The following is a 23,602-nucleotide window of genomic DNA, read 5'->3' on the forward strand; positions in this document are numbered from 1 at the left end:
TGCAAAACTGTAATTTTGCAGGTAACACTTTATGTCCCTCATCTGCCAGATGATTTAAAAGAGTAATGGTATCTGTTACGCAGTTATCTCTTGTTTTTGCAGCTACAAGGAGATCATCAATATACTGCACTAATGTTGACCTTCCAGGTAATTCTAGATCTTCCAAGGATTTCATTAGCAACTGATTAAAGATAGATGGACTCTCAGTATACCCTTGTGGGATTCTACACCATGCTAATATGCGCTCTTTGAACCGGAACGCAAACATTTGTTGGCTCTCTGGATGCAATGGAACAGTAAAGAATGCATTGCATAAATCAATAACTGTATACCATTCTGCATCATGCGGAATCTGATATAAAATTACTGCTGGGTTTGGTACAACTGGACAACATGGAACAACAATTTTGTTAACTTTTCTCAGGTCCTGAACAATTCTGAAAGTACTGTTTGGCTTTTTAATTCCCATAATCGGTGAGTTACATGGGCTACTTTCGATTTCTCTTAGAACTCCTTGTTTTATGAATTTGTCTATTACATGAGTAACTCCTTCAATCACTTCTGGTTTCATTTTATACTGAGGAATATTTGGGTAAACTGCTCCTTGTTTCACTGTAATTTGTACTGGATCTACATTTTTCATCAAACCCATTTCATCTCCAGTGAAGTCCCAAATGTTAACATTCACTGTGTCTTTTAATTCTTCAGGCAAATTATTTTTATCAAACACAGGAAATAATTTACTTTACTCTGCCTTAACCATTGACATTGTTAATTTGTAAAGTCCATCCTCTTCTTGAGTTTGCAGCTCTATACCATCTGGTGAGCAATATATTTTGCAATTCATCTTGCAGAGTATATCCCTACCTAAAAGATTCACAGGACTGCTATCGCAAACTACTAATCTATGCATTTCCTTAAATTTACCTATTTCAACTTCAACTGGTTCAGTTAGATCTGTTTTAATTTGCTGATTAGCTACACCTACTACTTGGATTTTCTCACCAGAGAGAGGCAGGTTTTCTATTTCCACTGATCTAACAGTAGAACGGGTAGCACCTGTATCCACTAGGAAAGTGATTTCTACATCATTCACTTTACCATTCACAAATGGACCAGATTGATCTACCTCAAGAGTGGTTCCAATCACACACTCTTCCTCCTCTCTCAGGCACCATCAGAAGTAATCCTCAGATTCACTCCCATCCTCTTTCATCCAAAATTGTTGAGACACATTTGACACATTCACTCTCGGTGATCTGTTTACCTGTTCACCTCCGCAGAATCCTGTTTCTGTATTGTATCTCTGCACATTTACACAGTTTGGAAGTGGCGGTTGTGGTATCTGACTTTGCTGATTCACTATGTGTCGCTGTAGCTTTTGCTGCTCATTTATCTCATTCTGCATTTGTGGATTTAATGATGTATTTTTTATAAAATTTCTGGGCGGATTTTTACACTCACACTTCCAGTATCCAATTTCGCCGCAATTAAAACTTGGGAGTTTCTTTTTTAACTCTTCTATGTTTCCCATCAATTTTGGTTTATTATAATTTCCTTTAAATTTCCCTTGATTCTGGTCAACATTTTTGTTTAAAGTTGCTATTTGCTGTTCAGCTACTTTTACCTGTGCCCACATTGCTTTTTCTTTCAGCTTCTTTTGTTTCGCATCTAATTCATCACTACAGTATTTTGCTTTTCTCAAAATATCATCCACTGTGAGTGACTGCCAGCCAACAATTCCAGATCTTATCATCTCACCAATTTCAGGTCTCAAGCCATATACGAATCTGTATATAAAATGGCTCATGTCCTTCTCACTTAGATGCTCATAACCACTGTATTGTTTAAATACCAGCAGTAATCTTTCATAGAATGAATGAACTGATTATTTCGGCTCTTGGGTTGTTCTGTCTATTTTAACTCAATCCACTTCTTTCGGGGGAATCTTGTTTTTCAAAAACACAATTACTTTATCATACATTTTCATTACATCTGGTGAAGGAGCACCTGTTACCTTATCTCAAGAGGGTTCTTCTCTAGGCCAATCTATGGAAATTTTACATTCCGTCCACAGATCTGATGGGACAACTATGTCAAAGAATCCATCAAGATCAACCCACAGGACTTTTGAAACCTTCACAAATCTGTCTACCTGTCGATACCATTCTACAGCTTTTCCTCTTAATCGGGGAAAATCATTAGTGAACATTAGAATGTCCTTCCTTGTCCAAGGAACATGCACATAGCCTCCTCCTGCTATTTCTCTCATTGGAAACTCTTTTGCTTCATTTTCTTTTTTCTCTGATAGGAAAAGCTAACGTTATTGTGTCTTCGTCTTTCTTCTTTGCCCATTTTGCTCTTCATTTACTTAATTCACCCCATTTTCTCAGGATCACAATGAAATCTTTTATATGAGTAATTCTTCCTGCAGTATTCAAATTTTCAATGTCTTTTTCAGAAAAATCCACTCTATAATTTCTCAGCAAACTCTTTTGCTTGGTTAAATCTATTTCTAATTCAAAAGCCATTTCCTCTAATTGATCATATTTGTTTTTTGTTTTACATGTTATGCTTTTGCAAAAAAATAATAATTCATCATCCTGATATGCCTTTAACCTGTCTTTTCCAATTGTTGCAATTATTAATTACTCTATGTCTGCTTTCAATTTTGCAACATCAAGTAATTTACATTCTGGGGTTTGTAATATACTTTTTACTGGAGATCCAGAATCAGAAACTGCACCAGTTGGGGTTTTACATGACAAACTTTGATTAAAAGTTAAATCAGGCATCATCATTTTTTCTCGATGTATTTCGCTTAAATCTGAATAAAAATTTTCTGTCACTTTCTGTATTTCTGAATTTAATGGAACAGTTAATGCTGAATGTCTAATTTCTTTTTGATCAAACACTGAAAGAACAGGTCCAATTGTTACTGGCACCGTTACTGCTTCCATGGTTTTTGTTAACTGCTGTATTATTTCATTCGCAGAACGAATGTATTCTGACGTATCTGGCAATCCCTCATACCTTTCTGTTCTATTTCCAATTCTTGGGATTTCATTTCTTTGAACAGGAGTTTCAGTAAAATTACTATTTTCCCCTGATATACTCGAATTACATCCTTTTTCTACTCTCTCAGGTGTTTTTCTGTTGCTCTGATTTGTCTCTGGAAATGTTTCTACTCTTTCAGGTGTTCTTTTATAATTCGGACTTGTTTCAGAGGATGTCACATCAATTATTTCTCTAGAAGGAGCCCTTGGAGGAGTCCATGTACAAACTGGTTGATAAGGTGGTGGCTTTTTGGTATAAATTTCTTCTAATACCGCATCTTTTGAATCACTTTCCTCTCTAACATGTTTTTTCTTTTAGGAACCTTTCTTACCAGATGCCTCATCAATTTGTCTCACTGTGTACAAACCATCACACATGTCTGCTTTTCTCCTTCGACGCATTCTATCCTCATGTGTCTCTCTCTCAAAACCTAATCCTGATCGCTTTGGTATACCTCTACTTTCTTGTTCTAATTCAAACAATTCATCCTCCCATTCAACTAAAGCTTCAAATTGAGTAGGTCTAGGCTTTGGTACAAGTTTCATCAACCTTTCTCTTAAGTTTGTCAAGACCGCTATGATAAACGATCCATCTGGAGGCCATGCTAAAATACCATAATTTTCAGTATATTTCATCCAATTCTCAATCCAAAGACAAGTATGGTAATCATATTCACCCAACATGTAGGCTGCTGGTGTTTTGTACTTATGAATTAATCTTCCGTTTCGCGTTGAAATTTTCTTGTCACGTTTAATTTTATTTTTCAACTTCTGAAACCATGTAAGTTTCATTTTCCCTTTCATGTAACAATAATCCATGTCTTTTAAACAAATTTTCCTTGCCTCGGTAAAAATCGAAGCAATTTCCTTGTTATTCCGCCGCACCAACCAATCCGTGTGCGAAACTCACTAACTAACCAATCAGGTTAAGCCTCGTCACTGTTCTGCTCAACCAATAGAATTACTGCTTTTGAGGATAAGCCAATCAGCTGTAAGCTTGTCTTGTCACGTGCACCAATCTATGTGTGAATACTGTGACGTATGTTAGCCAATCACAGCACGACTCTTGTGACTTATGCTACCTCTGCAGTTTCTGTCTCTCCCACTCCGTAAACTGACCCCTCCTTTACAAAAAAGGTTCACAGCGCCATATTTACAAAACCTATCAATTGAATTCAGTTAGTAACACCACAAAAACAAACCATTTTTCTGTTTCGCTAAAGTAAAGTGATAGCTTTCTCAAACAATCAAGTATTCTTTCGCATGAAATAGACGACGCTATTTTCACAGAATATTTAGTTTCACCGATAAAGTAAGTAGCCTTACCGTACCCGTCTAACACGCACAATCATACAGAAAGGATCCCTAACCATTCATACATAAATCTTTAGTAGGACTTTAACCTGCTAACAGAAATACTCATTTGCCAGTAAGATAGATGACGCTTCCTTACCCTTCACTCAAGCTTAGATAAATTCTACTACTCTTTTCACAATGAGTTTTAAAATACTCGAAAGCTACAATTTCATAGACAATCCTCACTATACATTCTACCTTACACACCTAAAAGCCCTAAAATTGTGCTGTACGTCCACAACACTTGTGATATACGACGATACCACTATTTTGAAACAGAAGAAATGCACTGTGTAACTTCTCCTGTCACACTACTCAGGCCGGCACAACTTGGAATTTTCACACTGCTGGAAAAGACCTTTTGATTACATGTAACAACTGAACAAACTTAACATGTTTTAGACATGTATCCTATGTAATTACCATGTAAAATGTCAGTTACCATAGTAACCGAACTCTGCTACCAAGAAATTGATCCAGCGCTCCTGTAGAAAAACTGTCTCACAAACGCTACTTTTCACCTCAATACTCACCATTAATTATGAATCACTCTAAAAGGCCCATAACACCAATGAGACAATTTTGAGCAACTGAATCATGTGATCTGATTAATAAATTTACTCACCTAATATTTACACTATTATATTCAACTGCAGACAATCATCTTTACCATGGTTTTAAAAACATGTATTATTTATTAAACAGATCACTAAGGTGATTGGATCAACTGATAGTAACTTGACCATGAATAAACAAGACCAGCTTGTCATTTCAAATCTAATTTTTATTAACTTTATTCTTCAAAGAAAGAGCATTTATGTTTAGAATCTTTATTTTATTAGCAAATAAGACACCAGCATTTTATTAAGAAACGTATTAATTAACTGACATTTATTAAAGCAAGATCAGAAACACGAAATATTAGCAATTAACAGTTTCCATACCCTAATTCTATTTCCCTGTCTATCTCTCACTTAACCTGAAAAAGAAAGTATAATTATTATTTAAAGTCAGCTGTCCTTACGTGCGCCAAATGTCCAACAGCACGTCAATCTGGAATCGGGAAGCAAGAGCTTTTGCCCTGCTCATGATGTCAGGTTTTATACCTTTTCTCTATCTAAAACTTTCTACATTCTACATTCTTTCAGCAAAATCCAGATCTTTCATTGGCTGAGCCATGTCAGTCCACAGTTAGGTCATCCTTATATTTTGTCCGAGTCCGGGCTTCACATAAGCCCTATTGTCTCTTTCTTCGACGACATTTGGCTTCCTAGAAAGTGATACTTTCTCCCTTCGAGTACTGTACTTTTTACTTCCTAATCTTGGCAGACATTCACAGATCCTGTCCTTGGGCCTTCTTTCCGTGAGCACATTTTATTCAAGCAAAAGTAATGTTCGTTCAGCAAAAATCACCATTGCGTAATTACAAGGCTCCACTCTGGACAAGGTTACTCGTCTGCATGTCTGTCAGCCATATTTTTCCGAGCCACTTTTCAGGCCTCACTTTAGAAACTATTATTAAACAAACACAAGACATCAATTAATTAAAGAATTGAGACCCATTCTGTTACCCGCCCCCTTCTAATAATTAACCGAGTTAATTATGTTACCTAGCAGAAGCAACATAGATGCAGCTTTTTATATTTACTTTCTTCATTAAGGAACTGCACGAACTCCAAAGGCCTTTGTCACAAAATACGTAACGTAAGCACATATAATAAGCACATGCCATTAGTTAAACAGCCACATTTAATACTGACAAAGACAATAGACAAGAGTTAGTTTATTATTTTCATGTTTGCGTATGCAACATATAGCACATTAATTAATCCCGCGTGTAATGTTTGCAATTTCAAACTAAGTTGATTAATACTTTCACCACATGCATATTAGTTCAATTAATCATTATGGGAGATTAACTTCACAGGTTAGAACAAAATGTTGCTCTTCACCCTGCTCCATCACCGGCAAGGTGGCACTTGCGGTGACGCGCATGCGCACCACTCACTTTTTTTTTGCGATCGTGATGACTTTCGTGTCCAATGCTTGTTTAAGCTTATTGTAATCATGTCAGCACTGACACGGAGCCCGCATCTATTAATCCTCGCTCCTCTTCCTTCTCAAGAATCAGCTGGTGGAAGGGCTGTAGCGCCGCAATGATTGCATTGCTTTGAGAAGCTTAAGCACACCCCGGCAAGCTGGAAGCACTTCTGCGCAGCTTGCATGCGAATGTAAAACAGGGGGGACTGGTGCGGGCACAGCTTCGATCTCCGCCTCGGTTACAGGAGCCATGCGAAAAGGTTGAACTCCATCACGCCAATGCATATGTGCTCGGTTTTCTGACCATTGTGTCTTTGCTGCCCAAATGCAGTCGATGTAGGTGTATGTTTCGCCACAAGTACGTTGTATGAAGTTTGGGTTATCAGCTGCTGTACCTTGGGCTTGTGATTGAACTGCCCGCGTTGTAGCACCGACCCCGGCTGATGTGGCTTTCAGTGCAGATGTCCCCAGTGCTTCTTTCAGCTGTGACTCCAAATCCGAGGGGCGCACTAGTGTAGAGTTTTGTTAAATTTCTGTAGCATTCATTGAAAACTTAAACTATGCCGCTATTATCTTCCCCTTGCTTGTCTGACGTTAAGTGTTTCCTACTAATGAACAAGAGTGCTAATATTTGGGCTGGGTCGGTCCTTGAGTGTACAAAGGGTGAAGAAATCACTAGAAGAAATAGAATCAGCAAATAATACATCTGCTCAACTTTTGGACTCCAGGCGTCGCCTGCTTACAACAATACTTTTGTCAATCTTCTATTAGACTTGACGAGTATGAAATTAATAACACCTTACACTATCTTATAAATTAGTAAAATAAAGTGATTTCCTTTTACATTGATTGAAAAATAATAAACATGGAAAGGTTAAACTGTCATATCATTATTCCAAAAAAACTTTATTTATGCAACCGATGTTTCTCTGTAAATGTATGCATATTTCAGGCATTCCGAGATTACGTAATTGCTTCCCTATGCCTGGGACTGGCCTCATTGAGCTGTGTCATTTGATGAACTACTGGTTAAACCTGAGGCGTGCAATTCGACTTGCAGCTCATGAACTGCTTAATTTCTTACATGAAACAACCAAAGCCTTTGCTCTATGGGTTCATACAGAGGTACGGCTACCTGGATGTCCTAAGGTAGGTAGCAAGTGTGTCCCATTAGAGGTGGAGCCGGATCTGCGCCTGTTTTGGTGAGTGCAGGATGCGTGCTCTACTCCTAAACTGCCGTTTACTATACATTTTATTATTTTTGAGTGCGCCACAAGCTCATTACGTGCTCCAGGCTGTTTCTGGAAGGTAGTTGATGATTACCAGACTGTTTTCATTTAATTATTTTAGTTTTTGTGCTGCATTTGGTAGTCTGATAATGTGCTGCATGGCTAAACACTTATAAGGCCCCAAATGCGAGACCTATTGTTTGTACTACCCATCACCATCAGGTGAAACTTGGCGGTGAGGAACTGTAAAATTAGAAACAACAAGCATTGGCATAGCCAATAGGTCTCGCTTTTCTTTTCTTGTCCTGACCTTGCGGAGTGCATTGCTCTGTTTGTTTCCCCTTGAGAACTCCGTTTCAGCGGGTGATGGCTTAATTGCATTACCCTGTGTTTTCTCAAATTTGTTTGTCTTCCCAGAAGGGAAGTAACTCTAAAACCGTGGTTGGCTTCCATTTTCACAGCACATTTCTGCAGACGCATGTACATGTTGTTTTGTTTGTTTGTTCCCATGGCAAGGCCAATTTCAGGCCGACACGGCTTCCTTTCCCATCGCATATTCACGCTTAAGCATTTCATTGTTAATTTCTTGCCTTTTAGCTCGCAGTTTGTGCTTTTGTGACTGTATACAAGAGTATTTCCTACTTCAGCTATTTCATTTTGCACTCTGTATTATTTTTTCTTATTTTGTGCATGCGTATGCATGTTTTCTGTGAATTTTGTTGATAACCTTGTTGGCATTGCTCTATGCATTTTATGTTAGAACTGACTAAAGAGAACAGGAAAATAAGATAGAAGTGTGGTTTTCGTTCTCTGGTTCATGTATCTCGAGGAATACATTTGCAGATCATTAAAAAATAGTCTATTCCTCAAAATGATTCTAATGCTAATGCAGAAGAAGATTTATTTAGGAAAATTCTTACTGATTTTCTTAATTCCTCTGTATCGAAAGTGGTGGCTTCCTCCATTAAGGCAGTAGCATCTGATATTGGTCAGACAGTTGCCTCGGCTACATCTGATATTCGTACGCAAGTGGGAGTGAAAAGGCACAATAAATCAAAGCATTGCAACTTATAAACAGGCCTGAGAGGTCATGGTGATGGTTGCGGTTCTGATTCGCTGATGGGTACAGATTCTAATTCTGTGGGATTTAGTTAATTTATTAATCCTATGATTTGTCTTTTTGTACCGTGCCTTTTTTTGATATTAATTTATCGAAATAAAGATTTTTGACTGACTGACTGACTGGCTAGCTATGGTAATCCTTCGATACAGACCTGTTCGCATACAGGTTAACAAAACAGTTACCCAAATTCGTCAGTGGGAGGCTAGACCCAGAAGCTCTAGCATTGGATGTTGTACTGCAGGACTGGCCAATGGGAATTCATTACACCTTTCCCCCTTTCATTCTGATTTCCAAATGTCTGACACACATATGCAGGCAACAGGTGAGAGCCGTGGTTATTACCCCTTTATGGAGATCCCAGCCTTGGCATCCTCTCCTGCTCTGGTTATCAGTGGAGCGTCCATTGTTCCTGTCAGTGTATCCTCCCATCACAAGAATCCACTGGGTCAGGTGCACGATCTAGCAGTATGGGGCACACCAAGGTTGGTTAGCCTGGAACCTCTAAGGGCACTTGGTGAATTGTCAGGGATTTCAGAAGTTGCTTCAGAGTAAATAAACGCATCATGGGGTGACAGAACCCCTAGAACATATGGGTCCGCTTGGTTCTGCTAGAATAGTTGATGTTTGGAAAGGAATCAATCATTTTAATGAAGAATCCTGGCTGAAAGCCTATTAATGATTTTTTTTACATATATTTTTACTGGCATTTTGCAATATTTGACACATATTATACAGAAAGGAAAAACATTTTGAGCAAGGTTGGTACACTAGATGGCAGTTAAATCACAACTAGAACTAATACAGACTGTTATCTAGAGTCAATACTGACAATCCCATTGCGATTACTCCTCTTTTAACCTGAATACTTAATGTAGGACTTATCAACAGTGGTCCATCATATTACTAAAGTCTTCAGATGATGACTATATTGCCTAGTACATGTTTCACTGAAATCTGTTTAAGACAACTTATAAATGGGTGTTTCCAACACTGGTCCTGAGTCCACGCATACCTTTCGTAATCGTCTAAATGCTACTCCATTTCGAAAAACAAACCTCATAACAAAAAGAGAAACAAAACTGAAAAAGAAGTAGATAAAACCAGTGCAGAGGGGTGAAGTAGATCATATTTGAAATTATAACCTTGGGGGAAAATCACAGGGCGGATAGGCCATCTATGATTCTGGAGGGCGGGCTGGGGGAGTTCCCCGGCTATCGCAATATCTCCGACTGTTCTGCAGGTCTCTACCTGTTAGTTTCCCACCGGCCTCTGCCACTCAGGTCAGCACTCAGTGCCATCCGGAGGTGTCATGTTTTGCACCTTCAGAGCAGGACCCCTATCCTGAACCTGGATCTGCCTCATCATTCACAGTATCTGCAGGCTTTTCCCATGCTGCCAACACCTCTCTCCATTGTTCCGCTGAGTTACCTTCTGCCCCAGCCCACTTGATGACATCTCTATTCCAGGTCTCAAACTGAGGCCCCCTCAGGGACTTCCACTCCATCGCTATTCTGCGCTTAGGTAGGCCCAGTTCAAGATCTATCAGCCTATTCCCAACTTTACGCTTTGGCGGCCTACGGAAAAGACCCAGTAAACAAGTCTGCCCTGTGGGAGCCAGTACCCTACGCAGCACCTTACCAAGCACAGCCTGCCAGAAAGAACCTAGGCTTTGGCAGTCCCACGTCATATGGGCAAATTCTGCATCCAGGTGCATGGATCTGGGACACTGTCGGACTTCCCCCCCATAAGTCACGTTAAGGCGGTGAGGTGGCGCGTAGGACATGTGTGTATAGTTCAATTGTATGTATTTTAAGCTTGTATTGTGAGAGATCTTTTTAGGATAATGCAGGACCCTACGCCACTATGAGTCTGTAAGCTCCCTGACCCCGATTCTGTCCTACTTTGCCCGTAACCCACTCAAGGGACCTACTGACACTTTTGCAGTGTAGCATATAGCCATTTCACTAGATGCCCTGTTTTTTTTTGTTGTTTTTTTTTGTCCTCATACGCCAATAAAGATATTTTCAGTATTGATTATACCGAGATCTTTATGGGAGCTCTTTCTGCAGACACCCGGTATAAATCTCACGGTACCACCATGTGAATAGTCAGCTCAGTCTCTCAATTTACCAGACCCTTAGACTGATCTACGGGTGAATCATTCTGCAAAAAGGGCTTATCATTGGACAAAGTTGTTATAAACCATCAAGCCAAATAATACAGGGAGCCCAAAAATGCTTCCTTTTCTTCCACGCCCTACTATCCAAGCTGAGAGTATGCCTAATTGCCCTAATCCAATTTATATATGACGGAACAGTGGTGCTCACCCACAATTTACATATTTCCCTACGGGCTAAGACAAGAGTCTCCAGGTTTGTACGGACAGCTTACGAAGGATCCGGCCATGTAACCAGGATATCTTGTCTACTGGAAATAAGTAGGAGGGGAAAGTATAGCAGGGCACATTGTGTTAGATTAGCTAGGTCTTGCCAGGTTCTAATGGTGCATTGTACAGCGGAAGAAGCAAAGCGCTGTGGGACTGCAGGGGTGCTCAGGTAGGCAGTGCATGGGGTCGGGCCATATATCCGTCCTCGATCGCAAGGTGGGGCATGTAAGGGGGGTTTATCCAATATGAGGCAAAATGATCTTGGGCACAACTGAAGAATAAATCCAGATCCGTTATTTCGAGTCCACAAGCGCAGAATGGTCATGTGAGAGTGTCCCATCACAGCCTGGCTTGTCCCCCCCCCCAAGTGATTCATATAAGCTGAGTCTTAATGGTCGAGAAAAAGTGTCGACTGGGGGCGTAGGGGATATTGACTAACAGATATAACAGTTTGGGCAATACTACCATTTTTATAAGAGCGACTCTGCCGGCCATAGATAGGGGTAATGCGGTCCATCTTGTAATTTTTTCATTTATTGAATCCAGTGCGCAGCCATAATTGGCACTCATCAGCTCCTCACGGTTGCGGGAGATGACTATACCGAGGTAAGTAAGTGTGTCATCGCACCATTTTAGGGGATAGTCCTGTTCGAATCTCTGGGTGGAATCAGTAAGGGGCTATATCTGGGACTTTGCCCAATTGGTGTTGACCTCAGAGAGTCGTCCAAAAAGAATAAATAATCTGTGAATTGGATTCAAGCTTTCATCCGGGTTCACAAGTAAAGGGTGAGGTTGTCTGCATATAAAGAAATTAGTATTTGTCCTTCTGGATAGATGATGGTATGATCTCGAAAGGGTTGGCGGACCTTAGCAGCAAGAGGTTCAATAGCCAGGGCAAACAAAAGGGGTGATAGGGGGCACCCTTGTCTAGTGCCTCTGGCTATTGTGAAGGGGGATGATCGCGTGCCATTGACCATCACAGTAGCTTGCAGGCCCGTGTATAGTAGGTTTATACAGGCTAGGAATGGGAGAGGGAAGCCCATGCGATGTAATACTAAGGCTAGATGATCCCATTCCAGGGAATCAACCGCCTTAGTGGCTTCAAGGAAAATGACGGCAGCGTTCATGTCGGGGTCGATCTCATAAAGGATCGCGAATAGGGTACCCAAATTATGGGATGTGCCCCTGGTTGGCACAAATCCCGATTGGTCGGGGAGGGCCAATACGGTCATAAGAGGACCAATGCGATTCACAATTAGTTTAGCTAGGATCTTGGCGTCAACATTAATAAGGGACAGGGGCCTATACAAATCAACTTGTGTAGTCGGTTTCCCCGGTTTAGGTAGGGAGATAATGAGCGCCCACTCTCAGCAAACTCACAGGGAAGTATGTCAATTCTTTATTGGCTACTTTCCTAGAAGATAACAACCTTTTTCATACTACGCTGACAGGGTTTAGGAGAAATCAAGGCACTGAAACAGCGCTTATTGCAGTGGTTGAGGAAGCGAGGAAGATCGTTGACAGTGGAAATCATGCCACCATACTATTATTAGATCTCAGCGCGGCCTTCAACACCGTGAACCACTCCATTCTGCTTCACAGGCTGGAGGAAGTTGGTGTCTCGAGCCGCGCACTACAGTGGCTGCACTCCTTTCTGTCTGATAGGACCTTTGTGGTCTTTGAAAATGATGCTTCCTCTCCCCAAATGTGTCTTAACTGCGGTGTACCCCAGGGCTCATCCCTCAGCCCCACCTTATTTAATATCTATATGAGGCCTTTGGCTGAGGTGGTGCTTCCCTGGGGAGTACAACTTGTCACATACGCAGATGACACGCAATTGATTATCTCACTATCTACCCATGATGCCCCTCTTGAAAGACTCTCCAGCTGCCTTAATAAAGTTCGGGATTAGATGGATGAATCCTTCCTTAAACTTAATGGGTCAAAAACTGAGGTGATGATGCTGGGATATAATATTTACAAAAAGGGGGTGGTGAGGGACAGAGTCTCTGAATTAAGCAGAAAGCTCTCACCCAATCAAAAGATCAGGGCTAGATCCAACACCGTTTTTTAGCTCACTGCACCATCCCAGTTTCAGAACCTGGCTGTATGCAAATTAGTCTGTTCCTGTCCCAGTGCATGATGGGAACAGGACAAACCAAACTACAAAAGCCAATTCTTACACTGGGAAGGAAACAAGCTCCCGGGGACCGGTTTCTGGCATTACAGCCGTCTTCGGCCCGGTTTGCTTGAATCCTGATGGTGCAATGAGCAAGGGTCTCACATCTGAGAATACCCTTCCACGCTTAGGGTGGACAAAAATATTTACAAAAAGGGGGTGGTGAGGGACAGAGTCTCTGAATTAAGCAGAAAGCTCTCACCCAATCAAAAGATCAGGGCTAGATCCAACACCGTTTTTTAGCTCACTGCACCATCCCAGTTTCAGAACCTGGCTGTATGCAAATTAGTCTGTTCCTGTCCCAGTGCATGATGGGAACAGGACAAACCAAACTACAGAAGCCAATTCTTACACTGGGAAGGAAACAAGCTCCCGGGGACCGGTTTCTGGCATTACAGCCGTCTTCGGCCCGGTTTGCTTGAATCCTGATGGTGCAATGAGCAAGGGTCTCACATCTGAGAATACCCTTCCACGCTTAGGGTGGACAAAAATATTTACAAAAAGGGGGTGGTGAGGGACAGAGTCTCTGAATTAAGCAGAAAGCTCTCACCCAATCAAAAGATCAGGGCTAGATCCAACACCGTTTTTTAGCTCACTGCACCATCCCAGTTTCAGAACCTGGCTGTATGCAAATTAGTCTGTTCCTGTCCCAGTGCATGATGGGAACAGGACAAACCAAACTACAGAAGCCAATTCTTACACTGGGAAGGAAACAAGCTCCCGGGGACCGGTTTCTGGCATTACAGCCGTCTTCGGCCCGGTTTGCTTGAATCCTGATGGTGCAATGAGCAAGGGTCTCACATCTGAGAATACCCTTCCACGCTTAGGGTGGACAAAAATATTTACAAAAAGGGGGTGGTGAGGGACAGAGTCTCTGAATTAAGCAGAAAGCTCTCACCCAATCAAAAGATCAGGGCTAGATCCAACACCGTTTTTTAGCTCACTGCACCATCCCAGTTTCAGAACCTGGCTGTATGCAAATTAGTCTGTTCCTGTCCCAGTGCATGATGGGAACAGGACAAACCAAACTACAGAAGCCAATTCTTACACTGGGAAGGAAACAAGCTCCCGGGGACCGGTTTCTGGCATTACAGCCGTCTTCGGCCCGGTTTGCTTGAATCCTGATGGTGCAATGAGCAAGGGTCTCACATCTGAGAATACCCTTCCACGCTTAGGGTGGACAAAAATATTTACAAAAAGGGGGTGGTGAGGGACAGAGTCTCTGAATTAAGCAGAAAGCTCTCACCCAATCAAAAGATCAGGGCTAGATCCAACACCGTTTTTTAGCTCACTGCACCATCCCAGTTTCAGAACCTGGCTGTATGCAAATTAGTCTGTTCCTGTCCCAGTGCATGATGGGAACAGGACAAACCAAACTACAGAAGCCAATTCTTACACTGGGAAAGAAACAAGCTCCCGGGGACCGGTTTCTGGCATTACAGCCGTCTTCGGCCCGGTTTGCTTGAATCCTGATGGTGCAATGAGCAAGGGTCTCACATCTGAGAATACCCTTCCACGCTTAGGGTGGACAAAAATATTTACAAAAAGGGGGTGGTGAGGGACAGAGTCTCTGAATTAAGCAGAAAGCTCTCACCCAATCAAAAGATCAGGGCTAGATCCAACACCGTTTTTTAGCTCACTGCACCATCCCAGTTTCAGAACCTGGCTGTGTGCAAATTAGTCTGTTCCTGTCCCAGTGCATGATGGGAACAGGACAAACGAAACTACAGAAGCCAATTCTTACACTGGGAAGGAAACAAGCTCCCGGGGACCGGTTTCTGGCATTACAGCCGTCTTCGGCCCGGTTTGCTTGAATCCTGATGGTGCAATGAGCAAGGGTCTCACATCTGAGAATACCCTTCCACGCTTAGGGTGGACAAAAATATTTACAAAAAGGGGGTGGTGAGGGACAGAGTCTCTGAATTAAGCAGAAAGCTCTCACCCAATCAAAAGATCAGGGCTAGATCCAACACCGTTTTTTAGCTCACTGCACCATCCCAGTTTCAGAACCTGGCTGTATGCAAATTAGTCTGTTCCTGTCCCAGTGCATGATGGGAACAGGACAAACCAAACTACAGAAGCCAATTCTTACACTGGGAAGGAAACAAGCTCCCGGGGACCGGTTTCTGGCATTACAGCCGTCTTCGGCCCGGTTTGCTTGAATCCTGATGGTGCAATGAGCAAGGGTCTCACATCTGAGAATACCCTTCCACGCTTAGGGTGGACAAAAATATTTACAAAAAGGGGGTGGTGAGGGACAGAGTCTCTGAATTAAGCAGAAAGCTCTCACCCAATCAAAAGATCAGGGCTAGATCCAACACCGTTTTTTAGCTCACTGCACCATCCCAGTTTCAGAACCTGGCTGTATGCAAATTAGTCTGTTCCTGTCCCAGTGCATGATGGGAACAGGACAAACCAAACTACAGAAGCCAATTCTTACACTGGGAAGGAAACAAGCTCCCGGGGACCGGTTTCTGGCATTACAGCCGTCTTCGGCCCGGTTTGCTTGAATCCTGATGGTGCAATGAGCAAGGGTCTCACATCTGAGAATACCCTTCCACGCTTAGGGTGGACAAAAATATTTACAAAAAGGGGGTGGTGAGGGACAGAGTCTCTGAATTAAGCAGAAAGCTCTCACCCAATCAAAAGATCAGGGCTAGATCCAACACCGTTTTTTAGCTCACTGCACCATCCCAGTTTCAGAACCTGGCTGTATGCAAATTAGTCTGTTCCTGTCCCAGTGCATGATGGGAACAGGACAAACCAAACTACAGAAGCCAATTCTTACACTGGGAAGGAAACAAGCTCCCGGGGACCGGTTTCTGGCATTACAGCCGTCTTCGGCCCGGTTTGCTTGAATCCTGATGGTGCAATGAGCAAGGGTCTCACATCTGAGAATACCCTTCCACGCTTAGGGTGGACAAAAATATTTACAAAAAGGGGGTGGTGAGGGACAGAGTCTCTGAATTAAGCAGAAAGCTCTCACCCAATCAAAAGATCAGGGCTAGGTCCAACACCGTTTTTTAGCTCACTGCACCATCCCAGTTTCAGAACCTGGCTGTATGCAAATTAGTCTGTTCCTGTCCCAGTGCATGATGGGAACAGGACAAACCAAACTACAGAAGCCAATTCTTACACTGGGAAGGAAACAAGCTCCCGGGGACCGGTTTCTGGCATTACAGCCGTCTTCGGCCCGGTTTGCTTGAATCCTGATGGTGCAATGAGCAAGGGTCTCACATCTGAGAATACCCTTCCACGCTTAGGGTGGACAAAAATATTTACAAAAAGGGGGTGGTGAGGGACAGAGTCTCTGAATTAAGCAGAAAGCTCTCACCCAATCAAAAGATCAGGGCTAGATCCAACACCGTTTTTTAGCTCACTGCACCATCCCAGTTTCAGAACCTGGCTGTATGCAAATTAGTCTGTTCCTGTCCCAGTGCATGATGGGAACAGGACAAACCAAACTACAGAAGCCAATTCTTACACTGGGAAGGAAACAAGCTCCCGGGGACCGGTTTCTGGCATTACAGCCGTCTTCGGCCCGGTTTGCTTGAATCCTGATGGTGCAATGAGCAAGGGTCTCACATCTGAGAATACCCTTCCACGCTTAGGGTGGACAAAAATATTTACAAAAAGGGGGTGGTGAGGGACAGAGTCTCTGAATTAAGCAGAAAGCTCTCACCCAATCAAAAGATCAGGGCTAGACCCAACACCGTTTTTTAGCTCACTGCACCATCCCAGTTTCAGAACCTGGCTGTATGCAAATTAGTCTGTTCCTGTCCCAGTGCATGATGGGAACAGGACAAACCAAACTACAGAAGCCAATTCTTACACTGGGAAGGAAACAAGCTCCCGGGGACCGGTTTCTGGCATTACAGCCGTCTTCGGCCCGGTTTGCTTGAATCCTGATGGTGCAATGAGCAAGGGTCTCACATCTGAGAATACCCTTCCACGCTTAGGGTGGACAAAAATATTTACAAAAAGGGGGTGGTGAGGGACAGAGTCTCTGAATTAAGCAGAAAGCTCTCACCCAATCAAAAGATCAGGGCTAGATCCAACACCGTTTTTTAGCTCACTGCACCATCCCAGTTTCAGAACCTGGCTGTATGCAAATTAGTCTGTTCCTGTCCCAGTGCATGATGGGAACAGGACAAACCAAACTACAGAAGCCAATTCGTACACTGGGAAGGAAACAAGCTCCCGGGGACCGGTTTCTGGCATTACAGCCGTCTTCGGCCCGGTTTGCTTGAATCCTGATGGTGCAATGAGCAAGGGTCTCACATCTGAGAATACCCTTCCACGCTTAGGGTGGACAAAAATATTTACAAAAAGGGGGTGGTGAGGGACAGAGTCTCTGAATTAAGCAGAAAGCTCTCACCCAATCAAAAGATCAGGGCTAGGTCCAACACCGTTTTTTAGCTCACTGCACCATCCCAGTTTCAGAACCTGGCTGTATGCAAATTAGTCTGTTCCTGTCCCAGTGCATGATGGGAACAGGACAAACCAAACTACAGAAGCCAATTCTTACACTGGGAAGGAAACAAGCTCCCGGGGACCGGTTTCTGGCATTACAGCCGTCTTCGGCCCGGTTTGCTTGAATCCTGATGGTGCAATGAGCAAGGGTCTCACATCTGAGAATACCCTTCCACGCTTAGGGTGGACAAAAATATTTACAAAAAGGGGGTGGTGAGGGACAGAGTCTCTGAATTAAGCAGAAAGCTCTCACCCAATCAAAAGATCAGGGCTAGATCCAACACCGTTTTTTAGCTCACTGCACCATCCCAGTTTCAGAACCTGGCTGTATGCAAATTAGTCTGTTCCTGTCCCAGTGCATGATGGGAACAGGACAAACCAAACTACAGAAGCCAATTCTTACACTGGGAAGAAAACAAGCTCCCGGGGACCGGTTTCTGGCATTACAGCCGTCTTCGGCCCGGTTTGCTTGAATCCTGATGGTGCAATGAGCAAGGGTCTCACATCTGAGAATACCCTTCCACGCTTAGGGTGGACAAAAATATTTACAAAAAGGGGGTGGTGAGGGACAGAGTCTCTGAATTAAGCAGAAAGCTCTCACCCAATCAAAAGATCAGGGCTAGATCCAACACCGTTTTTTAGCTCACTGCACCATCCCAGTTTCAGAACCTGGCTGTATGCAAATTAGTCTGTTCCTGTCCCAGTGCATGATGGGAACAGGACAAACCAAACTACAGAAGCCAATTCTTACACTGGGAAGGAAACAAGCTCCCGGGGACCGGTTTCTGGCATTACAGCCGTCTTCGGCCCGGTTTGCTTGAATCCTGATGGTGCAATGAGCAAGGGTCTCACATCTGAGAATACCCTTCCACGCTTAGGGTGGACAAAAATATTTACAAAAAGGGGGTGGTGAGGGACAGAGTCTCTGAATTAAGCAGAAAGCTCTCACCCAATCAAAAGATCAGGGCTAGATCCAACACCGTTTTTTAGCTCACTGCACCATCCCAGTTTCAGAACCTGGCTGTATGCAAATTAGTCTGTTCCTGTCCCAGTGCATGATGGGAACAGGACAAACCAAACTACAGAAGCCAATTCTTACACTGGGAAAGAAACAAGCTCCCGGGGACCGGTTTCTGGCATTACAGCCGTCTTCGGCCCGGTTTGCTTGAATCCTGATGGTGCAATGAGCAAGGGTCTCACATCTGAGAATACCCTTCCACGCTTAGGGTGGACAAAAATATTTACAAAAAGGGGGTGGTGAGGGACAGAGTCTCTGAATTAAGCAGAAAGCTCTCACCCAATCAAAAGATCAGGGCTAGATCCAACACCGTTTTTTAGCTCACTGCACCATCCCAGTTTCAGAACCTGGCTGTATGCAAATTAGTCTGTTCCTGTCCCAGTGCATGATGGGAACAGGACAAACGAAACTACAGAAGCCAATTCTTACACTGGGAAGGAAACAAGCTCCCGGGGACCGGTTTCTGGCATTACAGCCGTCTTCGGCCCGGTTTGCTTGAATCCTGATGGTGCAATGAGCAAGGGTCTCACATCTGAGAATACCCTTCCACGCTTAGGGTGGACAAAAATATTTACAAAAAGGGGGTGGTGAGGGACAGAGTCTCTGAATTAAGCAGAAAGCTCTCACCCAATCAAAAGATCAGGGCTAGATCCAACACCGTTTTTTAGCTCACTGCACCATCCCAGTTTCAGAACCTGGCTGTATGCAAATTAGTCTGTTCCTGTCCCAGTGCATGATGGGAACAGGACAAACCAAACTACAGAAGCCAATTCTTACACTGGGAAGGAAACAAGCTCCCGGGGACCGGTTTCTGGCATTACAGCCGTCTTCGGCCCGGTTTGCTTGAATCCTGATGGTGCAATGAGCAAGGGTCTCACATCTGAGAATACCCTTCCACGCTTAGGGTGGACAAAAATATTTACAAAAAGGGGGTGGTGAGGGACAGAGTCTCTGAATTAAGCAGAAAGCTCTCACCCAATCAAAAGATCAGGGCTAGATCCAACACCGTTTTTTAGCTCACTGCACCATCCCAGTTTCAGAACCTGGCTGTATGCAAATTAGTCTGTTCCTGTCCCAGTGCATGATGGGAACAGGACAAACCAAACTACAGAAGCCAATTCTTACACTGGGAAGGAAACAAGCTCCCGGGGACCGGTTTCTGGCATTACAGCCGTCTTCGGCCCGGTTTGCTTGAATCCTGATGGTGCAATGAGCAAGGGTCTCACATCTGAGAATACCCTTCCACGCTTAGGGTGGACAAAAATATTTACAAAAAGGGGGTGGTGAGGGACAGAGTCTCTGAATTAAGCAGAAAGCTCTCACCCAATCAAAAGATCAGGGCTAGATCCAACACCGTTTTTTAGCTCACTGCACCATCCCAGTTTCAGAACCTGGCTGTATGCAAATTAGTCTGTTCCTGTCCCAGTGCATGATGGGAACAGGACAAACCAAACTACAGAAGCCAATTCTTACACTGGGAAGGAAACAAGCTCCCGGGGACCGGTTTCTGGCATTACAGCCGTCTTCGGCCCGGTTTGCTTGAATCCTGATGGTGCAATGAGCAAGGGTCTCACATCTGAGAATACCCTTCCACGCTTAGGGTGGACAAAAATATTTACAAAAAGGGGGTGGTGAGGGACAGAGTCTCTGAATTAAGCAGAAAGCTCTCACCCAATCAAAAGATCAGGGCTAGGTCCAACACCGTTTTTTAGCTCACTGCACCATCCCAGTTTCAGAACCTGGCTGTATGCAAATTAGTCTGTTCCTGTCCCAGTGCATGATGGGAACAGGACAAACCAAACTACAGAAGCCAATTCTTACACTGGGAAGGAAACAAGCTCCCGGGGACCGGTTTCTGGCATTACAGCCGTCTTCGGCCCGGTTTGCTTGAATCCTGATGGTGCAATGAGCAAGGGTCTCACATCTGAGAATACCCTTCCACGCTTAGGGTGGACAAAAATATTTACAAAAAGGGGGTGGTGAGGGACAGAGTCTCTGAATTAAGCAGAAAGCTCTCACCCAATCAAAAGATCAGGGCTAGATCCAACACCGTTTTTTAGCTCACTGCACCATCCCAGTTTCAGAACCTGGCTGTATGCAAATTAGTCTGTTCCTGTCCCAGTGCATGATGGGAACAGGACAAACCAAACTACAGAAGCCAATTCTTACACTGGGAAGGAAACAAGCTCCCGGGGACCGGTTTCTGGCATTACAGCCGTCTTCGGCCCGGTTTGCTTGAATCCTGATGGTGCAATGAGCAAGGGTCTCACATCTGAGAATACCCTTCCACGCTTAGGGTTGACAAAAATATTTACAAAAAGGGGGTGGTGAGGGACAGAGTCTCTGAATTAAGCAGAAAGCTCTCACCCAATCAAAAGATCAGGGCTAGATCCAACACCGTTTTTTAGCTCACTGCACCATCCCAGTTTCAGAACCTGGCTGTATGCAAATTAGTCTGTTCCTGTCCCAGTGCATGATGGGAACAGGACAAACCAAACTACAGAAGCCAATTCTTACACTGGGAAGGAAACAAGCTCCCGGGGACCGGTTTCTGGCATTACAGCCGTCTTCGGCCCGGTTTGCTTGAATCCTGATGGTGCAATGAGCAAGGGTCTCACATCTGAGAATACCCTTCCACGCTTAGGGTGGACAAAAATATTTACAAAAAGGGGGTGGTGAGGGACAGAGTCTCTGAATTAAGCAGAAAGCTCTCACCCAATCAAAAGATCAGGGCTAGATCCAACACCGTTTTTTAGCTCACTGCACCATCCCAGTTTCAGAACCTGGCTGTATGCAAATTAGTCTGTTCCTGTCCCAGTGCATGATGGGAACAGGACAAACCAAACTACAGAAGCCAATTCTTACACTGGGAAGGAAACAAGCTCCCGGGGACCGGTTTCTGGCATTACAGCCGTCTTCGGCCCGGTTTGCTTGAATCCTGATGGTGCAATGAGCAAGGGTCTCACATCTGAGAATACCCTTCCACGCTTAGGGTGGACAAAAATATTTACAAAAAGGGGGTGGTGAGGGACAGAGTCTCTGAATTAAGCAGAAAGCTCTCACCCAATCAAAAGATCAGGGCTAGGTCCAACACCGTTTTTTAGCTCACTGCACCATCCCAGTTTCAGAACCTGGCTGTATGCAAATTAGTCTGTTCCTGTCCCAGTGCATGATGGGAACAGGACAAACCAAACTACAGAAGCCAATTCTTACACTGGGAAGGAAACAAGCTCCCGGGGACCGGTTTCTGGCATTACAGCCGTCTTCGGCCCGGTTTGCTTGAATCCTGATGGTGCAATGAGCAAGGGTCTCACATCTGAGAATACCCTTCCACGCTTAGGGTGGACAAAAATATTTACAAAAAGGGGGTGGTGAGGGACAGAGTCTCTGAATTAAGCAGAAAGCTCTCACCCAATCAAAAGATCAGGGCTAGATCCAACACCGTTTTTTAGCTCACTGCACCATCCCAGTTTCAGAACCTGGCTGTATGCAAATTAGTCTGTTCCTGTCCCAGTGCATGATGGGAACAGGACAAACCAAACTACAGAAGCCAATTCTTACACTGGGAAGGAAACAAGCTCCCGGGGACCGGTTTCTGGCATTACAGCCGTCTTCGGCCCGGTTTGCTTGAATCCTGATGGTGCAATGAGCAAGGGTCTCACATCTGAGAATACCCTTCCACGCTTAGGGTGGACAAAAATATTTACAAAAAGGGGGTGGTGAGGGACAGAGTCTCTGAATTAAGCAGAAAGCTCTCACCCAATCAAAAGATCAGGGCTAGATCCAACACCGTTTTTTAGCTCACTGCACCATCCCAGTTTCAGAACCTGGCTGTATGCAAATTAGTCTGTTCCTGTCCCAGTGCATGATGGGAACAGGACAAACCAAACTACAGAAGCCAATTCTTACACTGGGAAGGAAACAAGCTCCCGGGGACCGGTTTCTGGCATTACAGCCGTCTTCGGCCCGGTTTGCTTGAATCCTGATGGTGCAATGAGCAAGGGTCTCACATCTGAGAATACCCTTCCACGCTTAGGGTGGACAAAAATATTTACAAAAAGGGGGTGGTGAGGGACAGAGTCTCTGAATTAAGCAGAAAGCTCTCACCCAATCAAAAGATCAGGGCTAGATCCAACACCGTTTTTTAGCTCACTGCACCATCCCAGTTTCAGAACCTGGCTGTATGCAAATTAGTCTGTTCCTGTCCCAGTGCATGATGGGAACAGGACAAACCAAACTACAGAAGCCAATTCTTACACTGGGAAGGAAACAAGCTCCCGGGGACCGGTTTCTGGCATTACAGCCGTCTTCGGCCCGGTTTGCTTGAATCCTGATGGTGCAATGAGCAAGGGTCTCACATCTGAGAATACCCTTCCACGCTTAGGGTGGACAAAAATATTTACAAAAAGGGGGTGGTGAGGGACAGAGTCTCTGAATTAAGCAGAAAGCTCTCACTCAATCAAAAGATCAGGGCTAGATCCAACACCGTTTTTTAGCTCACTGCACCATCCCAGTTTCAGAACCTGGCTGTATGCAAATTAGTCTGTTCCTGTCCCAGTGCATGATGGGAACAGGACAAACCAAACTACAGAAGCCAATTCTTACACTGGGAAGGAAACAAGCTCCCGGGGACCGGTTTCTGGCATTACAGCCGTCTTCGGCCCGGTTTGCTTGAATCCTGATGGTGCAATGAGCAAGGGTCTCACATCTGAGAATACCCTTCCACGCTTAGGGTGGACAAA

The sequence above is a fragment of the Lissotriton vulgaris genome, chromosome 3_1 (assembly GCF_964263255.1).
Source record: "Lissotriton vulgaris chromosome 3_1, aLisVul1.2, whole genome shotgun sequence".
Taxonomy (NCBI): Eukaryota; Metazoa; Chordata; class Amphibia; order Caudata; family Salamandridae; genus Lissotriton; species Lissotriton vulgaris.